Source organism: Lontra canadensis, unplaced genomic scaffold, assembly GCF_010015895.1.
Source record: "Lontra canadensis isolate GAN:19392208 unplaced genomic scaffold, GSC_riverotter_1.0 scaffold10, whole genome shotgun sequence".
Classification (NCBI taxonomy): Eukaryota; Metazoa; Chordata; class Mammalia; order Carnivora; family Mustelidae; genus Lontra; species Lontra canadensis.
In genome coordinates, this window is record NW_022631004.1 from 17,345,644 (window position 1) to 17,367,034 (window position 21,391).

General features: G+C 38.3%; 1 protein-coding gene and 1 long non-coding RNA gene across 2 annotated transcripts in view; both read right to left on the minus strand.

The window, feature by feature from the left end:
* The window catches only part of LOC116866639, a 69,156-nt gene extending 49,008 nt beyond the window's left edge, over positions 1–20,148 (minus strand). The window contains exon 1 of the long non-coding RNA XR_004382443.1: positions 20,054–20,148. This is a non-coding gene — a long non-coding RNA (uncharacterized LOC116866639). The remainder of the gene's footprint in view (positions 1–20,053) is intronic.
* XKR6 (XK related 6) overlaps positions 1–21,391 on the minus strand; it is a 294,560-nt gene that overhangs the window by 254,204 nt on the left and 18,965 nt on the right. The window lies entirely within an intron of this gene.

The window sequence follows — 21,391 nt, forward strand, 5'->3', positions numbered from 1 at the left end:
ATGTCCTACCCACCCCTACAAGTCCTTGAGGGTGGGCTACTTAGTGACTTGCTTCAAACGAACTGAGTGGGAAATGAGGAAAAATAGTAAGTAACTTACAGTGGAGAAACCTGAAAACACCACCTTAAGCAAAGGATTAACTACTTAGTTGAAGGCTGACCTCACCTATGATGTCATGCAGTTATCAGGCATTCCCTGATTTGATGTATCAAGAAACCACTTCATCGCTATAATATTCTTTCCAAAAATGTATAACTTCTGTGTAATTGTGGGGGGAAAAAAAGAAAAAAATAAAACAAACAAACTTCAGACCAACCCAAACTGAGGGACATTCTACAAAATGCCTGACCAGTACTTCCTAAATGTCAGGAAACCAAAAAATATGGAAAGAGGGAAACTCTTACAGTCCAGAGGAAACTAAGAAGACAGGACAACATAATGCAATCTGGTGTCCTGGACTGGATCCTGGAACAGAAAGAAGACACGAATGGAGAAACTGGTGAAATTCAAAAACTCTGGAGTTTAGTTAATGGTAGTATACCCATGTTGGTTTCTTCATTTGGACAAAGATATCATGGTACCTTTCCCAATGGGGGGAACCCAATGGGGAGTATACAGGAACTCTATGTGCTGTCTTTATCATTTTTCCGGAACCTACAATTATTCAAAAAAATAAAAGGTTTGTTTTCTGAGTCTATTTTCATATAGTCAACTCACAGACTTCTCAGATTCCCAGTTACAAACTTTCAAAGAAATAGTGGCAAACAGATCAGTTGTCCAATCTCAGTAAGTTACATTAGACATGTTTTATAAAGGATGCTACAGTCAAACCAAAGCAAAAATCTGTCAAATCAATTATAATTATGAAAATTATAAATTACAACTTAGAAGTTAGTGATTGGCATCTATTTCTCGATAATGAAGTTTCAAATGTGTAATTAGTGACTTTTAAATCTAAACTGCTCAACTCTACATCCAAGCATCCTATTGTGCTAGGCACAATGAAGACCTGTACACATGCAGTGTGTGTGGAATGGGGAAAGAAAGACCAATAAGCAATAATAAATGACTATGGACTAGGGCAGTGGGACATAGAATGCAAGGGGAGCAGAGAGCAGGAGGTCTATAGACTCTCAGGACAGTCTGAGGGAGATTAAGATGGAAGGATCAATAAAATTTTTCAAGAAAAATTCAGAATGAGACCTGAAGAGTAAGAAGCATTAGCCAAGAAAAGAGGATTGAGGAGTACACCAGACAAACTCAAGAACCTACACAAAGACCTACAAGTGAGAGACCATGGCCAGTGGTTCAGTGTGGCTACAGATTAAGTGCTAACCAGGGCATGGCAAGAAATGCAGGAGCCCAGTTTTACAGTCTGCTTTTGGGAGTCATGCCTAGAAGCTTGGCCTAGAGTTTCTTTATCTTTCCCAATAATCCTGGAACAACTTCTAAAAACCTCTGTGTTAGTTTACTTGCCATAACAATGCACTGACACAATCCCTCTTACTAATAAGATAATTAGCCTCCACACCATAACATTCAACAGCAATAAAAACAAATGTTTAACCACAGTCTCTACACTCGATCCTATCTACACAATTTTCTTTGCCACTAGTATGTGCAAAAAGACACAGAAAGCAGGTTTATAAAATGTGTAAGATGGCAAAAAGCTGGCAGATATTTCTAACATGTTTTAAGTTCTACACTTATGTTCAAATGTATCAATAACACTAAATATAAGTAGCGATGAACCAAGGAGGAAAGAAAGGGAGGGAGGGAGCAGGGAATAATTACCAGAAGGCCAATCCCACCATACATCTAAAATGAACCTCTCAGCCTTACCATTCCTGCAACAGAGGACCCACCTAACAGTAGAACACAAGCTTAAAAGTACAGGTTGTGAGGCCAAACTGCACAACTCTGAAACCCAACTCTACCACCTGCCAGCTGTGCTACACTGGGCAAATTACTTCACCTCTTTGGACCTCAGCTTCTTCCACTGGTAAGTACGGACAGTATCAGTACCTACCTCGCAGATATAATTTGAGCTAATACACACCAGCTATCATTAATATCCACCTTGTATTCCCAAAGGTGCACATTCCTGGTACCCTCACTGAATAGCCACCCTTTTTTCTCTCCCTTAAGAAAGCATGTCAGAAAGTAACAAACATTATCTCAAATCTACTTATCTACTCTCTAAGTAAATCACTTTCAAAGCTTAGTTTATTACTAATAATATATTCTCTATAGTCCACAATAACAATTACTCTTTTCAGTGTGTTACAACACCTAGAAGAAATATGATCCGAACTACGGCAGAAATGGACAGTTGCCTACCTCACTCACTGCCCCACCTAATAACAAAATCCTGATTTTGTTTGGATATCAGTTGGCCACACACTGTAAGGGAGACTGGGCCCATCTCCATTCCCTGGATCAACAGCATCAGCATCACCCAGTAACTTGTGAGAAATCCAAAATCTCAGTCCCCAATCTAAACTTGCTAAATCAGAAACTCTGGGAGTGGGGTCCAGAAATCTGTGTTTTAACAAGTTCTCCAGGTCATTCTGGTGCACACAAGTCCGAGAACCACTGAGCTCATAATGGTAAACCCTATCTCTCGTCATTAACTGGTTTAGGAATAGGCGCATGACAATTCTGACCAAGGAGGGTCACTTCTGGAAATTTTGCTTATTAAAAATGAACACAAAGAAGGGACCTTTCCTCTTCTGGCCTTTAGATGTTGTTGATAGGAGGTCTGATGCTTAGAGCTGCAGCAACCACCTTGTATGTCATAAGAGGGCAAGCCAAAAACTTAGCTGCCACACGGTGTCACTGGTATAATTAAGGCAAAAAACAAAAACAAAACCCACCAATCATGGATCCACTCTATCCATGAGATCTCCTGATAATTAAGATAATACTACATTTCATCAAATATAAGACATTTCAATGGTAAGATGCATCATTATTTTATGAATCATCAAGAGGAGGGAATGCTGTCAACTAAATTGACATGCCGGTCACTTAAATGTTCAAAATGTCTCAATTTCAGGAACAATCAATTATGAAGAAAACATAAACCTCTGAATTGAAAAGAGTAAACTCCTTATTGTTTAAGCCATATGAAAAGGGGTTTTCTGTTGCCTGCTGCTAAAAACATCCTGATTTTTAAAAGGATATTATATCCAATTCTGGGTCTTCAATAGGACCAGAATACACAAAAGATGGGTAAGAATAACAGTGGGGAATCCTGAAATATAAAGTAAGAGAAAGTAAAATATTTACACTGAGAAAAGAAAATTTAGAAGAGGGCATCATAAATGTCCTCAAATATCTGGAAGGGCAGGGATACTGGGGAAAAAAAAAAGATTAGACTTTGTACAGTTCCAGAAAAGACTAGCAAAGGCATATTTTAACTTAAGGAATGAAATCTACCAATGGCAAGACTTGTCTCAAAAAAAAGTTCATGCATTCTAGCAGAAAAACAAAAATTAAGGGTATAATTCCTGTACTGGTTGATAGGTAGGTCAGATTACCACCAAGGACCTTCCAATTTTAAGACTCTAAAATATTATGAGCAGATTAGAGTACAACAAAGAGTTATTAAGACGTACAATCAAATCACAACTGCCAACAGGACCTGATCTAGGCAGAGTACCTAGGAGAATTAAATTCAAGAAATCTAGGATATGGGATGGAATTCACAACCCTCATGGGGTTATAAAATGGCTGTAGCACCTCTATGCATCAAGTCAACAATCAATAACATGTGAAAGCTAAAAGAGAGAAAGTCCATTCTTCGTGGTCATATCTAAAAATATACAAGGACTTTTAAGTATCTATCTACCTCTAATCTAAATACCCCTGCATGGGATTTAAAGTTCTCTCTCCACCACCACTACCTACACCTTGATACACCTTTCACTTCTTAAGGAATCTACTCAGTGTCCATATCCCAACGCTATCCGTAACCCTCCTCTCTTCCCAGTGCATTTGCTCATAATGGTTCCCCCACACACCTGGCACATCATTCACCCTTTCTGCCCACCTGCAATTTGCAAATCTTGAAAAGTGCAACCAAATACCCAGCCCCATGATTAGGAGAGATCCATGAGTTTTTTCCCAGCAACTGCCAATAACGACCATAATGCACACATCATCCTCTATACTGGGATTCTACTGACACAACAGAGCAAGATTAAGGACCTGACTGTTCTCTCAGATATTTTTATTTTTCCAATTATAACATAAACATGTTCCTTCAATCCTTTCCACTGCTAGGAGCACTTTAAGCCCTTAATCTTATTGATTAATCGATCACTTTAGGAGTTATCAAGTCTTTCTCAATCAGAAGTTAGTATTTAGTATGTTTATATAATGGTAAGAAAAATTTTTTTAAGATTTTTTTTAAAGATTTTATTTATTTATTGGAGACAGAGTATGAGTCAAGGAAGGAGCAGAGGGAGAGGGAGAGGTAAAAGCAGACTCCCGGCTAAGTAGGCAACCTGATGTGGGACTCGATTCCAGGACCCTGGGATCAGAACCTGAGCCAAAGTCACATGCTTAACTAACTCAGCCACCCTGGTTTCCCAAAGATTTTATTTTTAACTAAACCTGAAGTAGGGTTTAAACTTACAATCCTGATATCTACACCTGAAGTAGGGCTTAAACTTACAAACCTGATATCAAGAGTCCCATGCTCTGCGGACTGAGCCAGCCTGGCACCCCTATAATGGTAAAAATTCTGGCTGGCTTAACTAACAAAGAAACAAAAGAATCAAGGGTTAGTCTGCCTTTGTAAAAAAGAATTGCACTTAGTTGTCTGGGTCCTAACAAACACATGGTGCTGAGTAAAATGACAAAGAAAATGAAAACAAGAGAAAGGTCTATGGAAGGATCAATCTCATCCTACTTCACAGAATGTCATATCTAGAATAGTAATCCAACTCCATCATATTTTACATATAAAAACAGTGATCCAGAAAAACCGTAAGTGATATACCCAAGAAGTTCCCTTTTTATTGCTGAGACGGGCAACTACCTAGTTATAAAAAGAAGCTAAAAAAGAAAGCTTCCAGAAATTTTTATAAAAGAATGAACAGAGAAATGAATCCAAGAGTTAGGGATACAAAAAGTTGAAGGGAAAAGCAGACAGTGCACATGGCTGTATTAAATTAAATAGGAAGAAATATGCCTACCACACAGTAAACTCAGTCTCTTCTCTCAGTCCACAGGAGCTATCCTCAGACATCCTCAACTCTGAGGCTCAATGGCCTTAATTTTCTAAATGGTGACTTAAGATTCACAAGGTCACAACTTTAGAGTGGTTCTGATCAACTGATCAACTGCAGAAAGGGAAAAAAAAATCCTAAGTTTTTATTATAATAGGTATTAAGTGGTTTTATTTCAAATTTGACTTAAAGACAGCTAAGCCAGAATTTTAAAATGGTTTCATACTGACACTGTGACAGTAAAAAATTACAGAATACACCTTACTCTCCACAATTACAAAAGAGAACTTCACTTTTTTGTTGTTCTTTTGGCTTATATAAAAGTATGACTTCTGACTTTCTTAAAATTTTGAGACCATTACTACAAAAGGCCTAGTGGTTAACTCACTGAGGTACTGAACCTCAGTTTTAAGACGGGTCTGTCTGACTGACACTGGAGAGCCGGAAAAAGAACACTGTAATGAGCCACAAAGAGTTCAGCTCTGTAAATCTTTACACATTAACAGCAAAGACATGTCCTAGGGCTGAGTCCTAGCCGGACTACCCAGTATAAGCATTTCAGACCCTGCATTTTTATGCATTCATCACTTAATCTATTTCTCAGTCCAGCTTATCTGTTTGAACCATGAGCCTCCAAAAATATTATTTTAGGACAAAGAAAACAGCTCATCCTTAAAGAGAAATAGTTTATCCAATCTGTTTTCCCTGTACCTGAAAACAGGGATAATAGAACCCTTCACTAATACAATAACATACCAAAAACAAGTGATCATAACCTAAAATTATTCTCTAATAAAATCAGGGCCACTTAAAGATGATCACAAATCAACAAATAATAAAAAATCATTCAAAAACAGCAAACCATACTCTGTGTCAGTCCTAATAATTACCACTTTTTTCCAAACATGAGAAGGTTTTAAAAATGCAGTTCTGTGTAAAGTGTAAGCACTACACAGCATTTATTACCCAGGATAATGTATTACCAACTCTATTTCTGTATGCACTTAATTCTAATAGATAATTCCTGTTGCAGGAAAAATGTGACCAGCATACTAGAGCCTTTGTCTTCTGTTGCCAGAGTCATTTCCCTGGTTCTGACACAGTATAAGCAGCTCACAAAATCCACCTAAATCAGCACGTACTATGTCTTTACTTGGTCATGTAACTATGTCCTGCATCTGCTGGAGATAGACTTCCGTGATAAAACGAAGTCTTGTTAATAAAGCCTAAAGGTAAAACGCATACTGAATTTGGTATAAGCACTTGTTCAGGTAGGACAGAATACAGATCCATTTTGTTGTGTGCATGGTCTGTTCCTCATTTTTTCAGTTTCTGACAACAATAACAGCATTTATTTTCTGCTAGGCGCTGCCTTGGCACTTTAGATACGTAAACTCACTTCTACTTCTTGGTACCTCTTTACACAGTTAAGGAAGTGAGACGGAGAGGGCTCACTAATGTACCCAAGGTAGTCAAGGTTACAGAGCTGAACCAAGGGTTTATGTTTTACTTCGTTCTAAATCTTATCTGCTGTCACTGGCCTGGCCCCTACTGAAAAATTCAGTCAAAACAAAAAGATAAGCAGACATCAAAAGGACAATCATTCCTCAACCCAGCCATCCTGGTAAGTTACAGATATGTGCTTCCAAGTGGTAATGTGAAAGTAAGTTTCTGGAAGAGTCACCCTTAGTTTCTCCCCGTCTATATAATGAGGACCCCCATCTATAATGAGGAACAATGAATCTGACCAAGCCAGCACTGCTTTCTACTTGCCTCCCTACTGAGTCAGCCTATTCATGGCCTGAAAGCCAATCCTCCTGCAGGCTTCTGCTTCAATTCAGGTAGAGCAGTGAGGTTTGAAAGTGCCTCAAGCAGAGCCAACAGTTCTCTGATCCTCTGCAGTATCAAACTCTGCAATTGTGTGTCCTAGCAGCCATGCTAGAATGAGGTCAATTACTGCAGGCACTCACTAGACTTTTCCCTTTTCTCCACCCCCGGTGTTCAGACTCTTCCCAGCACTTGCTCAGAACCACTGTTAGCCTTTCCCCTTGGTTTTACTGCCCCTACACTTACATTATTCTTCCCCATGGGTTCTTATGGGGAAAATTGAAGGTCTGAGAGGAGAAAAGTAAAAAAAATACATATATATATAAATTACATACATATATATTAAATTCAGTGAAAATTCAAGAGGTTCTTGCATTAAGTCACTTTTTTTTCAAGATTCTTTAAATTTTTTTTAATTTATTTGAGAGCGAGCGAGCATGAGCAGGGGTTGTGGTGGGGGGAGAAGAGGGAGAGGGAAAAGCAGACCCTCCCGCCCCCGCTGAGCAGAGAGACCAACATAGGGCTCAATCCCAGGATCCCTAGATCATGATCTTAGCTGAAGATAGATGCTTAACCGACTGAGCCACCCAGGTGCCCCTTAAGTCACTATTTAAACAGATATCTGGTTCTGTTCATTTCAAAAGAACCAAGCATTAACTACAATGAATATGGCCTCAATATAATAAAGAAATAAACACACATAGGTCATTAACAATGAAGGTCTTCAATTCCAAGCATCCCCCTTTTCTTTCCCATCCACTTATTTCTAAGTATACTATTCGACTCTAACCATGTAATCAACTATTTCTCAAAATCCACTTGTCAGAAGTGAAATATTAGGAAGAACATTAGCCTTAGACACCTGAGACCCAGCTCCTAGAACACCATCATCATTTACTTAAGAAATGATGTCACTGAAGTTTTATTATCTGTAAAACAAAGGCAATCCCACCAAAATACCCACTAAAGCAACATGTCAGTACTAAGTAATCCAACCTTTCCCTTGACAGTAACTATTTTAAGCAGAGAAGTACTAACTTCATTGCCTTATGGAGAATTTTAACTGGACAAGCAAAGTGAGGGGCATTAAGAGACAACTGGGAAAACAGCATACAGTGTGGGGTCACAAGAACCTCGGGCTGACTTCATATAAACAATTTATTGCCACCTGTTTTTCTATTTTTACCCCAACTCAGTCTTCAGATTAAATGTGATATGTTGGCTCCTAGGTCAAACTCCTGAAAAACTAACAGTGATCCCCATTCAATATCAAAATGATTGTTCAACAACAAAGTAGCCAAAGAACACTAAAAAGACATCATACATTCTTACATCCAAAAGTCTCAAATTCTTATTTAAGTGGTCATTTCTAGTTTGTGTACACAGTGCTAGAATTTGTCTCCTCCTGAATATATACTCTGTTTTACATTATCTCATGTTACAGAAGAGGGCGGTAAGGTCTTAAAAAGCCTCATGCAATGGTCATTGTCTGATGTTCTGCCAGATGATACCAACTTTCCATATTTGCAAACTGATCATAAATGTATACTATCCATCGAATAGATAGAAGACCATTTTAGCTATACTTTAGGTTCACCAGTAAATGCCTAACTATAAAACCAGATATAAATCAAATCCTATTTACCATTGTCTCAGGTTCTTTCAAAAGTGCATTTGCACAGGAGGAAAAAATATCCAAAGACATGGCCTTAAGATATAAAAATTAGGCATCAGACTTTTTGAAAACTTTTGTATTTAGTATTTATTTAATCTAACATTTAATCAGAAAAAAATATTAACACTACTACTCAGTCAACAACGATCCAGAAAAACAGTGTAAGAGAAACTGGTCATTGCCAGGATATATAAAAAGAGGATCTAACAAGCAATGAAACACCTCTTATCTGCAGAATCTGTAGAGGGAAGAGAATAAAATGCTTTCTGTGAACACTGAGATGGACTACCAAAATGTGTCCAAGTCTAATAAGGTGAGGGTGATGGCAGCACAATGGCAGAGTAAACCGCTCCATGGTCCCACCTGCAACCCCCTATAGTACCTGACATCGAAAAACACACACCAACTATCAGAACCAACTTTTTCAGAACTCTGGTCAACAAAGACTTAAGCAATCAACTGAACACTGAATAAAAGAAAAGTCAACAACTCTGTTATAACCTATCTGGGGGCCACCTGAAGGGGTAACACAAGGGATAGTCTTTGTTTCACTAATTCAGTCACCCAGGCTGGAGAAGTGGCTGGCACTGCTCAACACATGGCAAGGTAGAGTAACAATCTGAAGACACCTGAAGTAAAAAATTACAACTGGAACATAAAAAAGACTACCCAAGGTCTAGGAGGAAAATTCAAGAAGAGAGCCTCTCTGGGAAATTAGGGCAGTCAAAAGCACCCCTCTATCTGAGGAAATTTAGAAAGCTGCAGATATGCCCAGAGTAGGAGGCATGCTCAGAGAGAACCATAAGCTTTCACCTCATGCTGAATGCTAGACTAGTTCCAAGTCTGGCTAACTTAGGAAAATAGACACCAGCACAGAGCCAATCTGCAAAGAATCGGAGGGGTTTGCTTGTTTTTTAGCTTCTGGTATTCAAGAAAATCTCTGTGAAAACACTAGCTGAACAAATGTTAAGAAATTGAGACTTCAGTGACCATACAGGACAAGGAATACGATCCCTACAAAAATATTTGTTAAAAGTCACAAGATACAAAAAATAATGTTGCCTTCCACAATTAAAAAAAAAAAAGAAACAAAGAAACAAAAACAGGGGAGGGGGAGAATCTGATTTCCAGAGATACAACATTATAAACATCAAATTCAAATGTCCATTTTCCAATTAAAAAAATCACAAGACATGAAAACAAAACAAAAGGTATGGTCCATTCAAAGAAACAAAATAAACTGACAGAAAAAGTCTCTGAAAAAGCCCAATATTGGAAATACCTTGAGACAAATGAAAACAAAAACAAAACATATCAGAACTTATGGGAAACAGCAAAAGCAGTGCTCAGAAGGAAAGTTATAGCTGTAATGCCTGCATTAAAGAAGATGAATGATCTCAAATCAATGACCTAACTTTGTACCGTAAGTTTAAAAAAAAACAAAACAAAACAAAACCAAAAAAAAAAAAAAAAACTAAAACAAAAGCTAGCAGAAGGAAGATAATAGTAACTATCAGGGAGGAGATCAATGAAATAGAGAAAAACAATAACGAAAATCAATGAAAACCAAAGTGGCTTCTTTGAAAAGATGAACAAAATTGACAAACCTGTAGCTAGACTTACTGAGAATAAAGAGAAAAGACTCATTAACCTAAATCAGAAGTGAAAATGGAGACATACTACTGACCTTGAAGAAATAAAAAGAATTGCAAAAGAATTCTATGAACTACACATCAAATTAGTTAACCTAAATGAAATGGACAGATTCCTGGAAAGGTACAAATTATTTAAACTGACTCAAGAAGAAAAAGAAAAATCTCAACAAAGCTATATAATAAGTAAAAAGATTAGATTAGTGATCAAAAATCTCTCAAAGAAGCCCAGGAACAGATGGCATCACTGGTGAATTCTACCACACTTTTAAAGAATTAACACCAATCCTTTTCAAACCCTTCCAAAGAAGAGAAGATGAGGGAACATTTCTCAATTCATTCTATCAGGCTGCAATATACTGATACCAAAGCCAGAAAAAGATCACAAGAAAATTAAAAAACAACATCCCTTATGAACATATGCAGAAAACCCTTAATAAAATACTAACAAACTGAATCCAACAATATATTTAAAAAATTTTATCCACCAGGACCTACAGGGATTTATTCTGGAATGCAAAGATCATTCAGTATATGAAGAAAGTGAAAGAACTACCCACAGAATGGGAAAAAGTATTTCCAAATCATATATTGTTATGGGACTGATATCAAAATATATAAAGAACTTGTACAACTAAACAACAGATAAGCCAGTGAAGTGGATAAAAGTGAATAGACACTTCCCCCGAAGAAGGTATATAAACGCCTAACAAGTGCATTAGATGCTCATCACCACCACTCATTGGGGAAATGCAAGTCAAAACCACAATGGGATACCTTCGTATCTAACCAGGTTGACTATAATGAGAAAAATGGAAAATAAGTTTTGGTGAGGATGTGGAGAAATCAAAAGACTTGCACATTGCTGGTGGGAATGTACTTAAGGCCAATGTAAAATAGTGCAACTACTGAGGAAAACAGTTTGGCAGTTACTCAAAAAGTTAAACAGAATCACCATATGATCCAGCAATTCTATGCCTAGGTATGCACCCAAAAGCAGTGAGAGCAAGAACCCAAACAGGTATTTGTACACCAGCGTTTACAACAGCATTATCCATAAAAGCCAAAAGGTAGAAACAACCCAAATGTATCAACTGACAAGCAGATAAATACAACACCGTGTATGTCTATATAGTGAATTATTATTCAGTTTTAAGAGGGAATGCAATTCTGACACATGCTATATAAGATAGAGGAACCTTAAGAAATATGCTAAGTGAAATAAGCCAGACACAAAATGACAAATGTATGATTCTACTTATAAGGGCTACCTAGAAGAGACCAACACATAAAGACAAGGAGAAGAGAGGTAACCGGGGACTGGAAAAAAGAAGCACTAGGGAATTATTGTTGAATAGATACGAAGGTTCTTTTTGGCATGATGAAAAAGTTCTGGAGATGGATGGTGGTATTGATTACACAACACTGTGGATGTATGAACTGTACACTTTAAAAATGGTTAAGATGGTAAAACTTGTTACACATATTTTACTACAATAAAAAATACATACGGTCACAATGGTTATTTACATTATGCATATTTATCACAATGATAAAAATCTTAAATGGTTAATATAGATTTTATGTTCATATATTTTATCACAATAACTTTTTTTTAATGTAGAAGCAGAGCAACAGAACAGAATCTATATGATCTCACAGATGTATGTAATAAAATTTCTCCTGTAGAAGCATGAAAATAGTCTGCAATTTCTAATTGGATATGATGTTAGATCTGGGTGACTAGTGTCCCAAGGAAGTCTTAAACAAGAGTGACTTAACCAAGCTCCTGACCCTTAGATAATGTCTTATACTAAACAAAGAATTAATTATAGTGCCAGCACACTGCTATATGCAGTCCTTCAAAATGTTACACACAGAATTATCATAGGACCCAACAAGTCCAATCCTAGGTGACATGACCAACAGAAATAAAAATACAGTCCATACAAAAACCTAACACACTATTCATAGCAGTCAGATAGTGGAAACTAACCCAAATGTCCATCAACTGATAAGTGGATAAACAAACTAGTAAATCCACACAATGGACTATTATTCTGCCATAAATGAAATGGACTGCTGATAGAGGCTACTCTACAGATGATCCTTGAAACATTATGTGGGAGTGAAAGAAGCCAGTCAGAAAAGACAATATATTCTAAGTATGGTAGGATTCTATCCGTATGAAATGTCCAGAACTCTATAGAGACAGGCAGTATGTTCATGGTTCCAAGGGGCTGGGGAAAAGGGAAAATGGGAAGTGACTGACAATGAATGGACATGGGGTTTCTTTTTGGAGGGATGAAAATGTTCCAAAATTAGATAGTTGTGATGGTTGCACAACTCTGTGACTATATTAAAAACATGGAATTATACCCTTTAAGTGGGGAAATTTTATGGTTGCCTATTACATCTTAAGCCACTAAAAATAAATGCTGCTTTTTGACATTCTGATCCTTATATCTCAAGTGCTGAAGCAAAGTCTCAGTGGGGAAAAACAATAGCATCTGTATACACAATGCTTCTCAAAACCCTTGTTTGTATTTTAAGTCTCTGCAATGTTGGAAAATATTCCTAGATTTGAATAATTTACAGAGGAACATACGTATAAACCTCAACTGTGACAACAGAATAGTAATATTCTGTTCTATCACCTTCAAAACGGCTTTTCCAACTTAAGGATTAGGTTAGCAACCTTGAATTCTTGACTCTTACTAGTTTAGAAATTACAAGGAAAAATTAAGGAAATACTGTGTCCTCTTTATATGTGTTATTCTTGAGTTGCTGAAGTCTGTATTATTAAAAATGTCACATGTCTTGTGCACACAGAAGAGCATGAGTAAGAAAGGACTGCAGGAGTATGGCTCATTGCAGAGGATAACTCTACATGGGGCACCTGAGAACAAAAACTGCCATTAAGAATGTGGGTGGTGCTACAATTAAGGGTGCACACAAGCCCACATGAACACACACACACACACAAAAATAGATGCACAAGCACATACAGAGAGCTAATTCAAAAGATGGTTTGCGGGTGGGGTTATCAGTCTGGGACACTTTACCTCTCACAACAGATTATCAGAAATTAAGGGCTGTGGCCCTCAAAATGCCATTCTTTCACTACACAGCACATACTTTAGGTCGGTCTGGCCACCTTCGTGAGTTTTCTCCTCCACATTATACTTTCACACCAGTACACTTTCTCAACAATAGAGCTCCTCATGGAAGTCACCAGATTATCGCAGTGGTATTCACCTCCTGCTCTGAGTGCTCTCCACACACTTATGCCTACCTCCCAAATAAAATGGGTTTGGTTGACTGTAGCTGAGGATGACAAGACAGAAAGGACAGAAGGATTTTTTTTCCTTTTTTTTTTTTTTGAACCATAGAAAATGTTTCCATATAAATCAATTTTAAATTGCAAAGCTTTTCTTTTCCTTTACTCCATGGCTGCCTCTAGATATGTTTGCCTACTCAGCAGGAGCAAAAGCCAGAATGCAGGCAGGCTCCAAAGAAAAATATCCAGAATAAAACACTACAGAAGACTCATGGGGGGAAACGTTTACTTTAACAAAGCAAAACCAGAAGGAGGATTCCTGCAAGCAGTCTGGCAACAGTAGAATTGTTTCAAGTCATGTATTTAATTAATTATACAGAGTTTCTTCTCTGATATTTAAGTTATTAACATATCTGTAATTTCCATTCACCTAATTCCTGGGCCAAAAGGTAGGCTTTAAAAATATAACAGCTTCCAGAGAATATACATGTGTTTCCAAAAGATGGCACAACATTGTGAGAATGTGATTCTGGAGCCAAACCAGCTAAATCTGAATCTCTTACTAAGCTCTATGACACTGGGCAAGTTCCTCACTTCTCAGGGCTTTAGTTTCCACATCTCTAAAATGGGGATAACAGTACTTACCTCACAGGGTTGCTATGAGGATTCAGTAAGTAATACACATGTAAAGCACTTAATGCCCTGCACTTAAGAGACCCTCAATGTAAGTTAGTCATCGTGATGGCAATTTTTCCAATTATGTATACCAGTTAAGGACAATGACCCTTCCTGGCCACTTCCCTGATGAAGCAGAGTCTTCCTTTACTCAGCCAACCCCCATCAGTCCTTTAATGCCCAAGGCCTCCAGAGAACTAATGAGTGATCACCAGTATGAACAGCAATGTAGTTATGATGCAACCACAGTCACTACTAGAAGAATTCTACTCATAAGTCACTCTGGTATCTAGTAAATTGATAGCACATAGGGGAAAAAAGGGAGGGGAGGGTATGAATGCAGCACTTTCCTAAGGATGGTGATTTGGGATGAGGAGGGTACTTTCACTTCTTTTTAAATATATATCAGTATTTTTGTCTGACTTGTTTATAATTTTTTTTGTTTAAAAATGCTAAGTTTCAATACATGTATGAAAAACATTTGCTTTCAAATTAAAACAACTACCCACCAGGTACTAGGTACAGTTCAAAACATATCTCTATAAATCCTATGCTACATGTAGTTCTTCCGAAGAATTTGATGGAACAAAATAATTACAGCTGTCAATTTTCCTCTCAGTGGATGCGAAATGAGGGAACCTGAGCTTGCGTTAGGAACACGTGCGGGGAATTCCAATCACTTCCTCTCCAGCAGTAAGTCACTCCTCTCTCTACCAGATGGCAAGTGACACTCCAACAAAACCCACATATTTAAAACAAGTGTAGAAATGTTTATTGTACATTGCTCTCCAAAGCAGCTGCTCAAGAGAATGTACTCGTGCCACAATAAGGAAATCAAAGTGTATGTCCAACTAATGAAATCTTTTACGAGCCATGCACTGCACAGACTCCAACACTGGTAGCTGCCAGCTGCTGCCTAAATACTATTTTCCAACATCTTCTGAAGGCTAGTAGTTACTCAAATAGATTTTTAAAAGAAAATGAATGCAAAATATTGTAATTATTAGAAGATTATTATAATTAGACATTCTGTTCCTTCCTTTGATTCAAGGAACAAAGTGGATGTGACTATAGCTGAGAACACAAAGTGCCTTCATTTGGTTGCTTATTAATCCACTGAGGTTACACTGACTTACAGGGTAGAGACCCTGCCCTTAGCCTTCCAATTCCCGCTCTCACCTACAGTCAGTCTCCTGAGCAAGTCCCAAAGCTCTCTCCATTAACTCCCTTCCCACTCTCCAGTGAGACAGAAGAGAAAGAACCACCAAAGGCTCTTTACATCTCTCAAACACCTCGAAGCCACATTCTAGAAAGGAGAATACTTAACCAAAGTTCTACAGTAATTTGTAAGTATTAGGATCCCCTTTCTACTTTCTAAACTAAGTGAGTGACAATTGATTTTATTGAAATACAGGAGGTTAAAAGGGAATAGAATTTGTTTGCAAGATCTAGTCCTCAGATCCCTCTGTAGTAGGTTCTCAAAAAAATTTTTTTTGAACTTTGACTATCTACTGGAAGATCATTATTTCACACTGAAAGCAACACAGGATTTTTAAAACCTTGTCCAGTATGTTTTCCTTGCCTACCAGACCAATGACATCTCAACATAATCACTGTACCGTCAGCAGTCTATCAACAATATCTATCAACAGCGCTCATCAGCATTTTTCATGATCTTTTGACTGCTGAAATAGCATCACGCCACTACAAAAATACAGGTATGCAACTTCATCCTTCTCAAAAAATTAGAGAAGAGCTGTTTGCATTTAAAGCCTGACAGATTAATACTAATTTCTGACCCCCCGAGAGAGGGGCTGCATCATGCACTATTCCACAGGTTTAAAAAATGACCAACCTTGTAAAACTCATTTTACAAGGTTTCCAACTTGTGTGCCCAGTCTTTCCAAACTCATCATATCACTGCTCTACATACTTAGCTTCTTTAAAGCACTTTAATAAGCTTTCCGATTTCAAAAAATTGAAGCATCTCATAACTGAAATAAATCTGAGAAATGATCTAAATCCAATTGACCAACATGTCTAAATCTTGTTCTGATGCTTATAATTGTCTTAAGATTAACAAGATAAGGGGCGCCTAGGTGGCTCATTTGATTAGGTGTCTGCTTTTGGCTCGGGTCATGATACCAGGATCGTGGGATCGAGACCCACACTGGGCTCCAGACCCACACTGGGCTCCCTGCTCAGTGGGGAGTTTGCTTCTCCTCTCCCTCTGACCTTCCTCCCCACTTGTGCCCTCTTTATCTCAAAGAAATAAATAAAAATCTTTAAAAAATTAATAAAATAGGTACTCTCATTTTCAATTTACAGAATCAGAAACTGAGGGTAAGCTGAGTTGACTGGCATAACATGGTAGATGATAAGCAAGCGTCTGGTATATTTACTACGCCAAGAATAAATTCCCCCAAAAGAAAACTTAAGCATGATATTGATACTTGGTAAGAAATGGTTTCAATATAAGCTGGTAAACTGGCGATTTTACTCCATTATCCCTTTATTGATTAAATAAATGTATATACTTTTATAAAAAGTTATGTCAAACCAAATTTCTCATCAAAGTCTATTTTGAAACATTCAGGTACTGTCCCACAGAACTCCCTGCCATCCCCAAATCCAAGACTATTTAAAAACCAGGTGAGAAGGCAGATGCGGTCGACCCCCTGGGTGTCATGGAGCCACACAGCACTGCACCCACTGGGACCAAGCTCCACAAGCAATCAGTGCATCATGGTAAGGTGTACCTCTCTCAAAGAAAACCCCCATAAAGCCTCTAAATTGGAGTAAGAGACCTCCTCTGGCCGTCTTCTTGGTTACTATTTTTAGGCAGTTCAACCCTGGGCAAAGTCTGGCACCACTGGCAGCAAGATGTTACTGCTGGCAGCACGACGGACTCCAGCTGCTCCACTGACAGCCACTTTCAGCATGGCCAAGGCTAAGAGAAGATGGAGGAGGAAAGGGCAACTCCCACAGAGCAAACACGCCATGTGTGCCAGATACGATGCCAACATCATCTCCTCTAAACCCTGAATAACCCTACCAGAGAGGCGGAATTCTCATTCCACCAGTGGGCAAACTACGGCTCTGAGAACCCAGGATTCTGTTACAAAGCCTAAGCCTATGGCACGACAGAAACCGAGAGAAAGGCATTATCTACAGGATTAAAGTAATGCATAACGAAGCCCTACCAATCTGCTCTGGTTACAGGATGAAGCTGCAGACTGACCTATTTCATAACCTTCATTACAGTGTATTGTCATCAACATCTAATACCCTTATCTGAAGAGTGACCTATACACACACGGCGTATTCTTAAACTGACGATGAAAGAGAATTTTAAAACTCACTGTGCTTAAGGCCTGGGTGTCACAGGTTGAGCTGTGTACCTTCAAAAGATACATGAGTCCTAACCACCAGGATCTCAATATATGACCTTATTTGGACCAGGGTCGTTGCAAAAGTAATACGTGAAGATGGGGTCATATCAGATAGGCTGGGCTCTAACCCAATATGACTGATGTCCTTATAAGGAAAGGAAAAATCTGGACCCAGAAATAGAGAGAAGAATACCATGTGACAATGCAAGCAGGTAACAAAGTTATGCAGTTGGAGGCTGAGGACTGGCTGCTGCCCCCAGAAGCTAGGAATAGACAAGGACCCATTCCAGCCAGGCTCAGGAGGATCAGGGCCCTTCTGACACCTTGGTTCCAGACTTGTCTGCAGAAAGGTGAGAGAATGAATTCTTGTTGTCTGAAGCCACCCAGTTTGTGATACTTTGTCTCAGCAGTCTTAGGAAGAAACTAATATAATGGTCTACCATAGATTCCAAGATACCACCCAACTGAGGGCTCTCTGACATAAAAAGCCTGAAGTCTGCAGTTGTTCTGCACTGTGAACTACACAGAACTGATCCCATCATACTTTGTTTTATGATAGAGGCAAGAGATCAGGGTATAGCACAGACAGCCAGGTACTAGGCCAGAGGCTGGGTGGAAGCCAGGTGTTCCAATCAACAGGCAGCAGCAGGAAACCATCCTATGAAGAAAGAGGTTAATCTAATTGACACTATTACTCACTGAAAACTGGCCACAGACATGTATTCTGGTCAAATCAATAATTTCGCATGTTCAACAATTGATCAGTCTACTCTGGTATAATCTTTTGAAAGTTTATCAGCTCTGAGATTGACCTGCAGCAACCTCAAGAATAATATTATGAACTGTGGAAAATTACAAATGGGCCAAAAAAAATTAATGTATTAAAAATGGATGACTTCATTTAATCGTCTTAATTCTGTGACTTCAGGTGGCCATGAAGCAGTTATGAAAGAGTACAACCAAAAAGAAACTTTAGTACATACACATTAAACTTGGGGGAGGAAAAAAGGATACAAAATTTCCCAACCATAAAAAAAATCACTAAAAAAAAAAGAAAAATTTTTTAAAGATTTTATTTATTTGACAGAGAGAGCATGCGTGCACAGGCAGGGAAACAGCAGAAGGAACTGCAGAGGGAGAGGGAGAACAGGCTCCCCACTGGACAGGGAGTCCAATGTGGAGTTCAATCCCAGGACCAGGGGTCATGACCAGAGCCGAAGGCAGACGCTTAACCAGCTGAGTCACCCAGGCACACCAAAAGTGAATTTTTAAGTACAAACATCTGAAAAGTTAAAAATAGTAAGAAATGAGAAGAGCTTGGGTCAAATAGAAAACTTCTGGTTTTACTGTCATTTGGGCTATAAATAAAATTGAGACAAAGCCCTTAAAGAAAATTGCTAAAGTAAACACTTTCTTCTTTAATTCTCCATTTTCTGACTGGCTTTGGTTCTGTCTGAGCCCACAGGAGTCCAGTAGCCCAAAGACAGGCATCCAGCTGGAGAAAACCCAACCAACGCTGACAGGACTACAAGTTAACAGATGCCTCTTTCATAAAAAACAAATAACTGATTATTAACTTACTAATTCCTACTGGATACCTAGACTCTAGCCACCAAACACAGAAAACAAAATAAGCCACTGCATACTTCTAGTTCATTTAAGATATCGAAGGCAACCGATTCAAACCAACCACCTGAGCCAACCAGACCCTAAGCAATGGTCACAAGCAAACCCAAGTTCGCAGCATTAGAATGAAAATATTTCATATGTGTGCGCACATGTATTTAGTATTTAGACTTATAGTTGCGTCACCTGGTGTTGAAGTTCCCTTCAGCACCACTGAAGCCCAACTCAGGATGCATGTTCAGAGACTCCTCTTCATACCCATCTTCTGATGTACTCATATCTATCATTCAGTTGCATGTGGCTTAGTTGCCCTGTGTCAACACCATGCAATACTTTATTTAATGCCAGGTTGTTCATTCTTTAAAACAAGCACAACACCTTACTATATAGAAATTTCTTTGCAAAAAAATGAGTACGAATTAGACATAGAACCTATTCTTCAAGGAGTAAGGGAGAGAAGAACAAATTATAAATAAGATAAAAAATCTAAATTCTAAGTACCAAAAGCACTTTCCCTAACAAAGTTCAGTCAAGAGTGACTGTCTGAATGGACAGACCTGAATCCATTTTCATGGAAGCGGTAACAATTAAAAGAGGTAATAAAAAATTGTTAGAACTTGAACAGAACAATACAAAGGGCTGACGAGGCGGGGGTTTCTCAACATTGGTTCTCTAAGTTTCAGACTTACGTACTTAACTCTTTGTTGCAGAGAACTGTCCTGTGCACTGCAGAATGTTTAGCAGCATCCTTTGTTTCAACCCCCTTGATGCCAGCAGTACTTTCTAGCTGAGGGGACCAAAAGTCTCCAAGATACGATTTAAAAGTTTGGGGTATGTTCTGTGACTGAAGAAGGGCCACCAAAGGTTTTCGATCTGGCCGTAGCAGATTCGGAGAAGTAAGATCTGTCAATAATGTTGTTTGCGAAGGTTGTAAAATGGCTAGTTAACATCCTTCTTTGCTGAGAGGATTCTGGAGGGTTGCAGCATAGTTAAACCATTTATACACAAATATTCTCCTTATCAACTGAAAGGTGGTGAACTCTTTTTTCATCAAAAGTTTATACGTGCATGATATATTTTACAGTAACTTTTTTCTTTTTTAAAAGAATTTATTTTTAAGTAATCTCTATACTCCAATGTGGGACTTGAACCTACAACCCCAAGATCAAGAGTCACATGCTCCAGTGACCGAGCCAGCCAGGTGCTGCAACATTTTTTCTTAAAAAAAAGCTCCCATTTTAGCTTTTTTTGGTGCTAGATGTTTCTGATTTTTATATCAGAAAACATGCCTGCCTAACGTTATTCTTGAATATACATAACCCAATTTTTATACCAGCACTTATCAAAGGTAAATAAATTACAAAGTGACTATAGTTTTCTCCTTGGTTTCACTTATAACAAGAATAGGCATTTGTGGACATTGGGGAAGGTATGTGCTATGGTGAGTGCTATGAATTGTGTAAACTAATGAACCACAAACCTGTACCCCTGAAACATAACACATCATATGTTAATAAAAAATTAAAAAAGAACATATTAATACATATTTGTAACTACTTTAGCATTATTATATCTTTATTTGGATATTTACTTTGAACACCTAAGCAAGGTACTTTGATAGGTATAGAAAGAGGGTTGGATAACCAATAAAGGAGGAAAATTTGGCCAGGTGAACACCTTATCGATGACAAGAACAATCCTCAATACTCTGGGGCAGGTGGAAAAAGCTATTAATATCAAACACTTATTTAGTGAGCACTTACTATATATCAAGTGCTATTCTCAGACTTCACATGTATTAGCTACTAATTCTCAAACAACCTTCATAAAACTGTCCCTAATCTTTATACCCAAAATAAGCAGTATTCTACCTATGAGGGAACTCAGATAGAGAGGTTAAATAATCGCCCAAGTTTGTCTGAGATAAGCTTGAAACCAATCACATGGGCTCTAGAAGGCATGCTCTGAAGGCTTTACTGGCTCCCTCAGCCCTCATTAGGCAGTGCTGTGCCTCATGCCCACAAGTC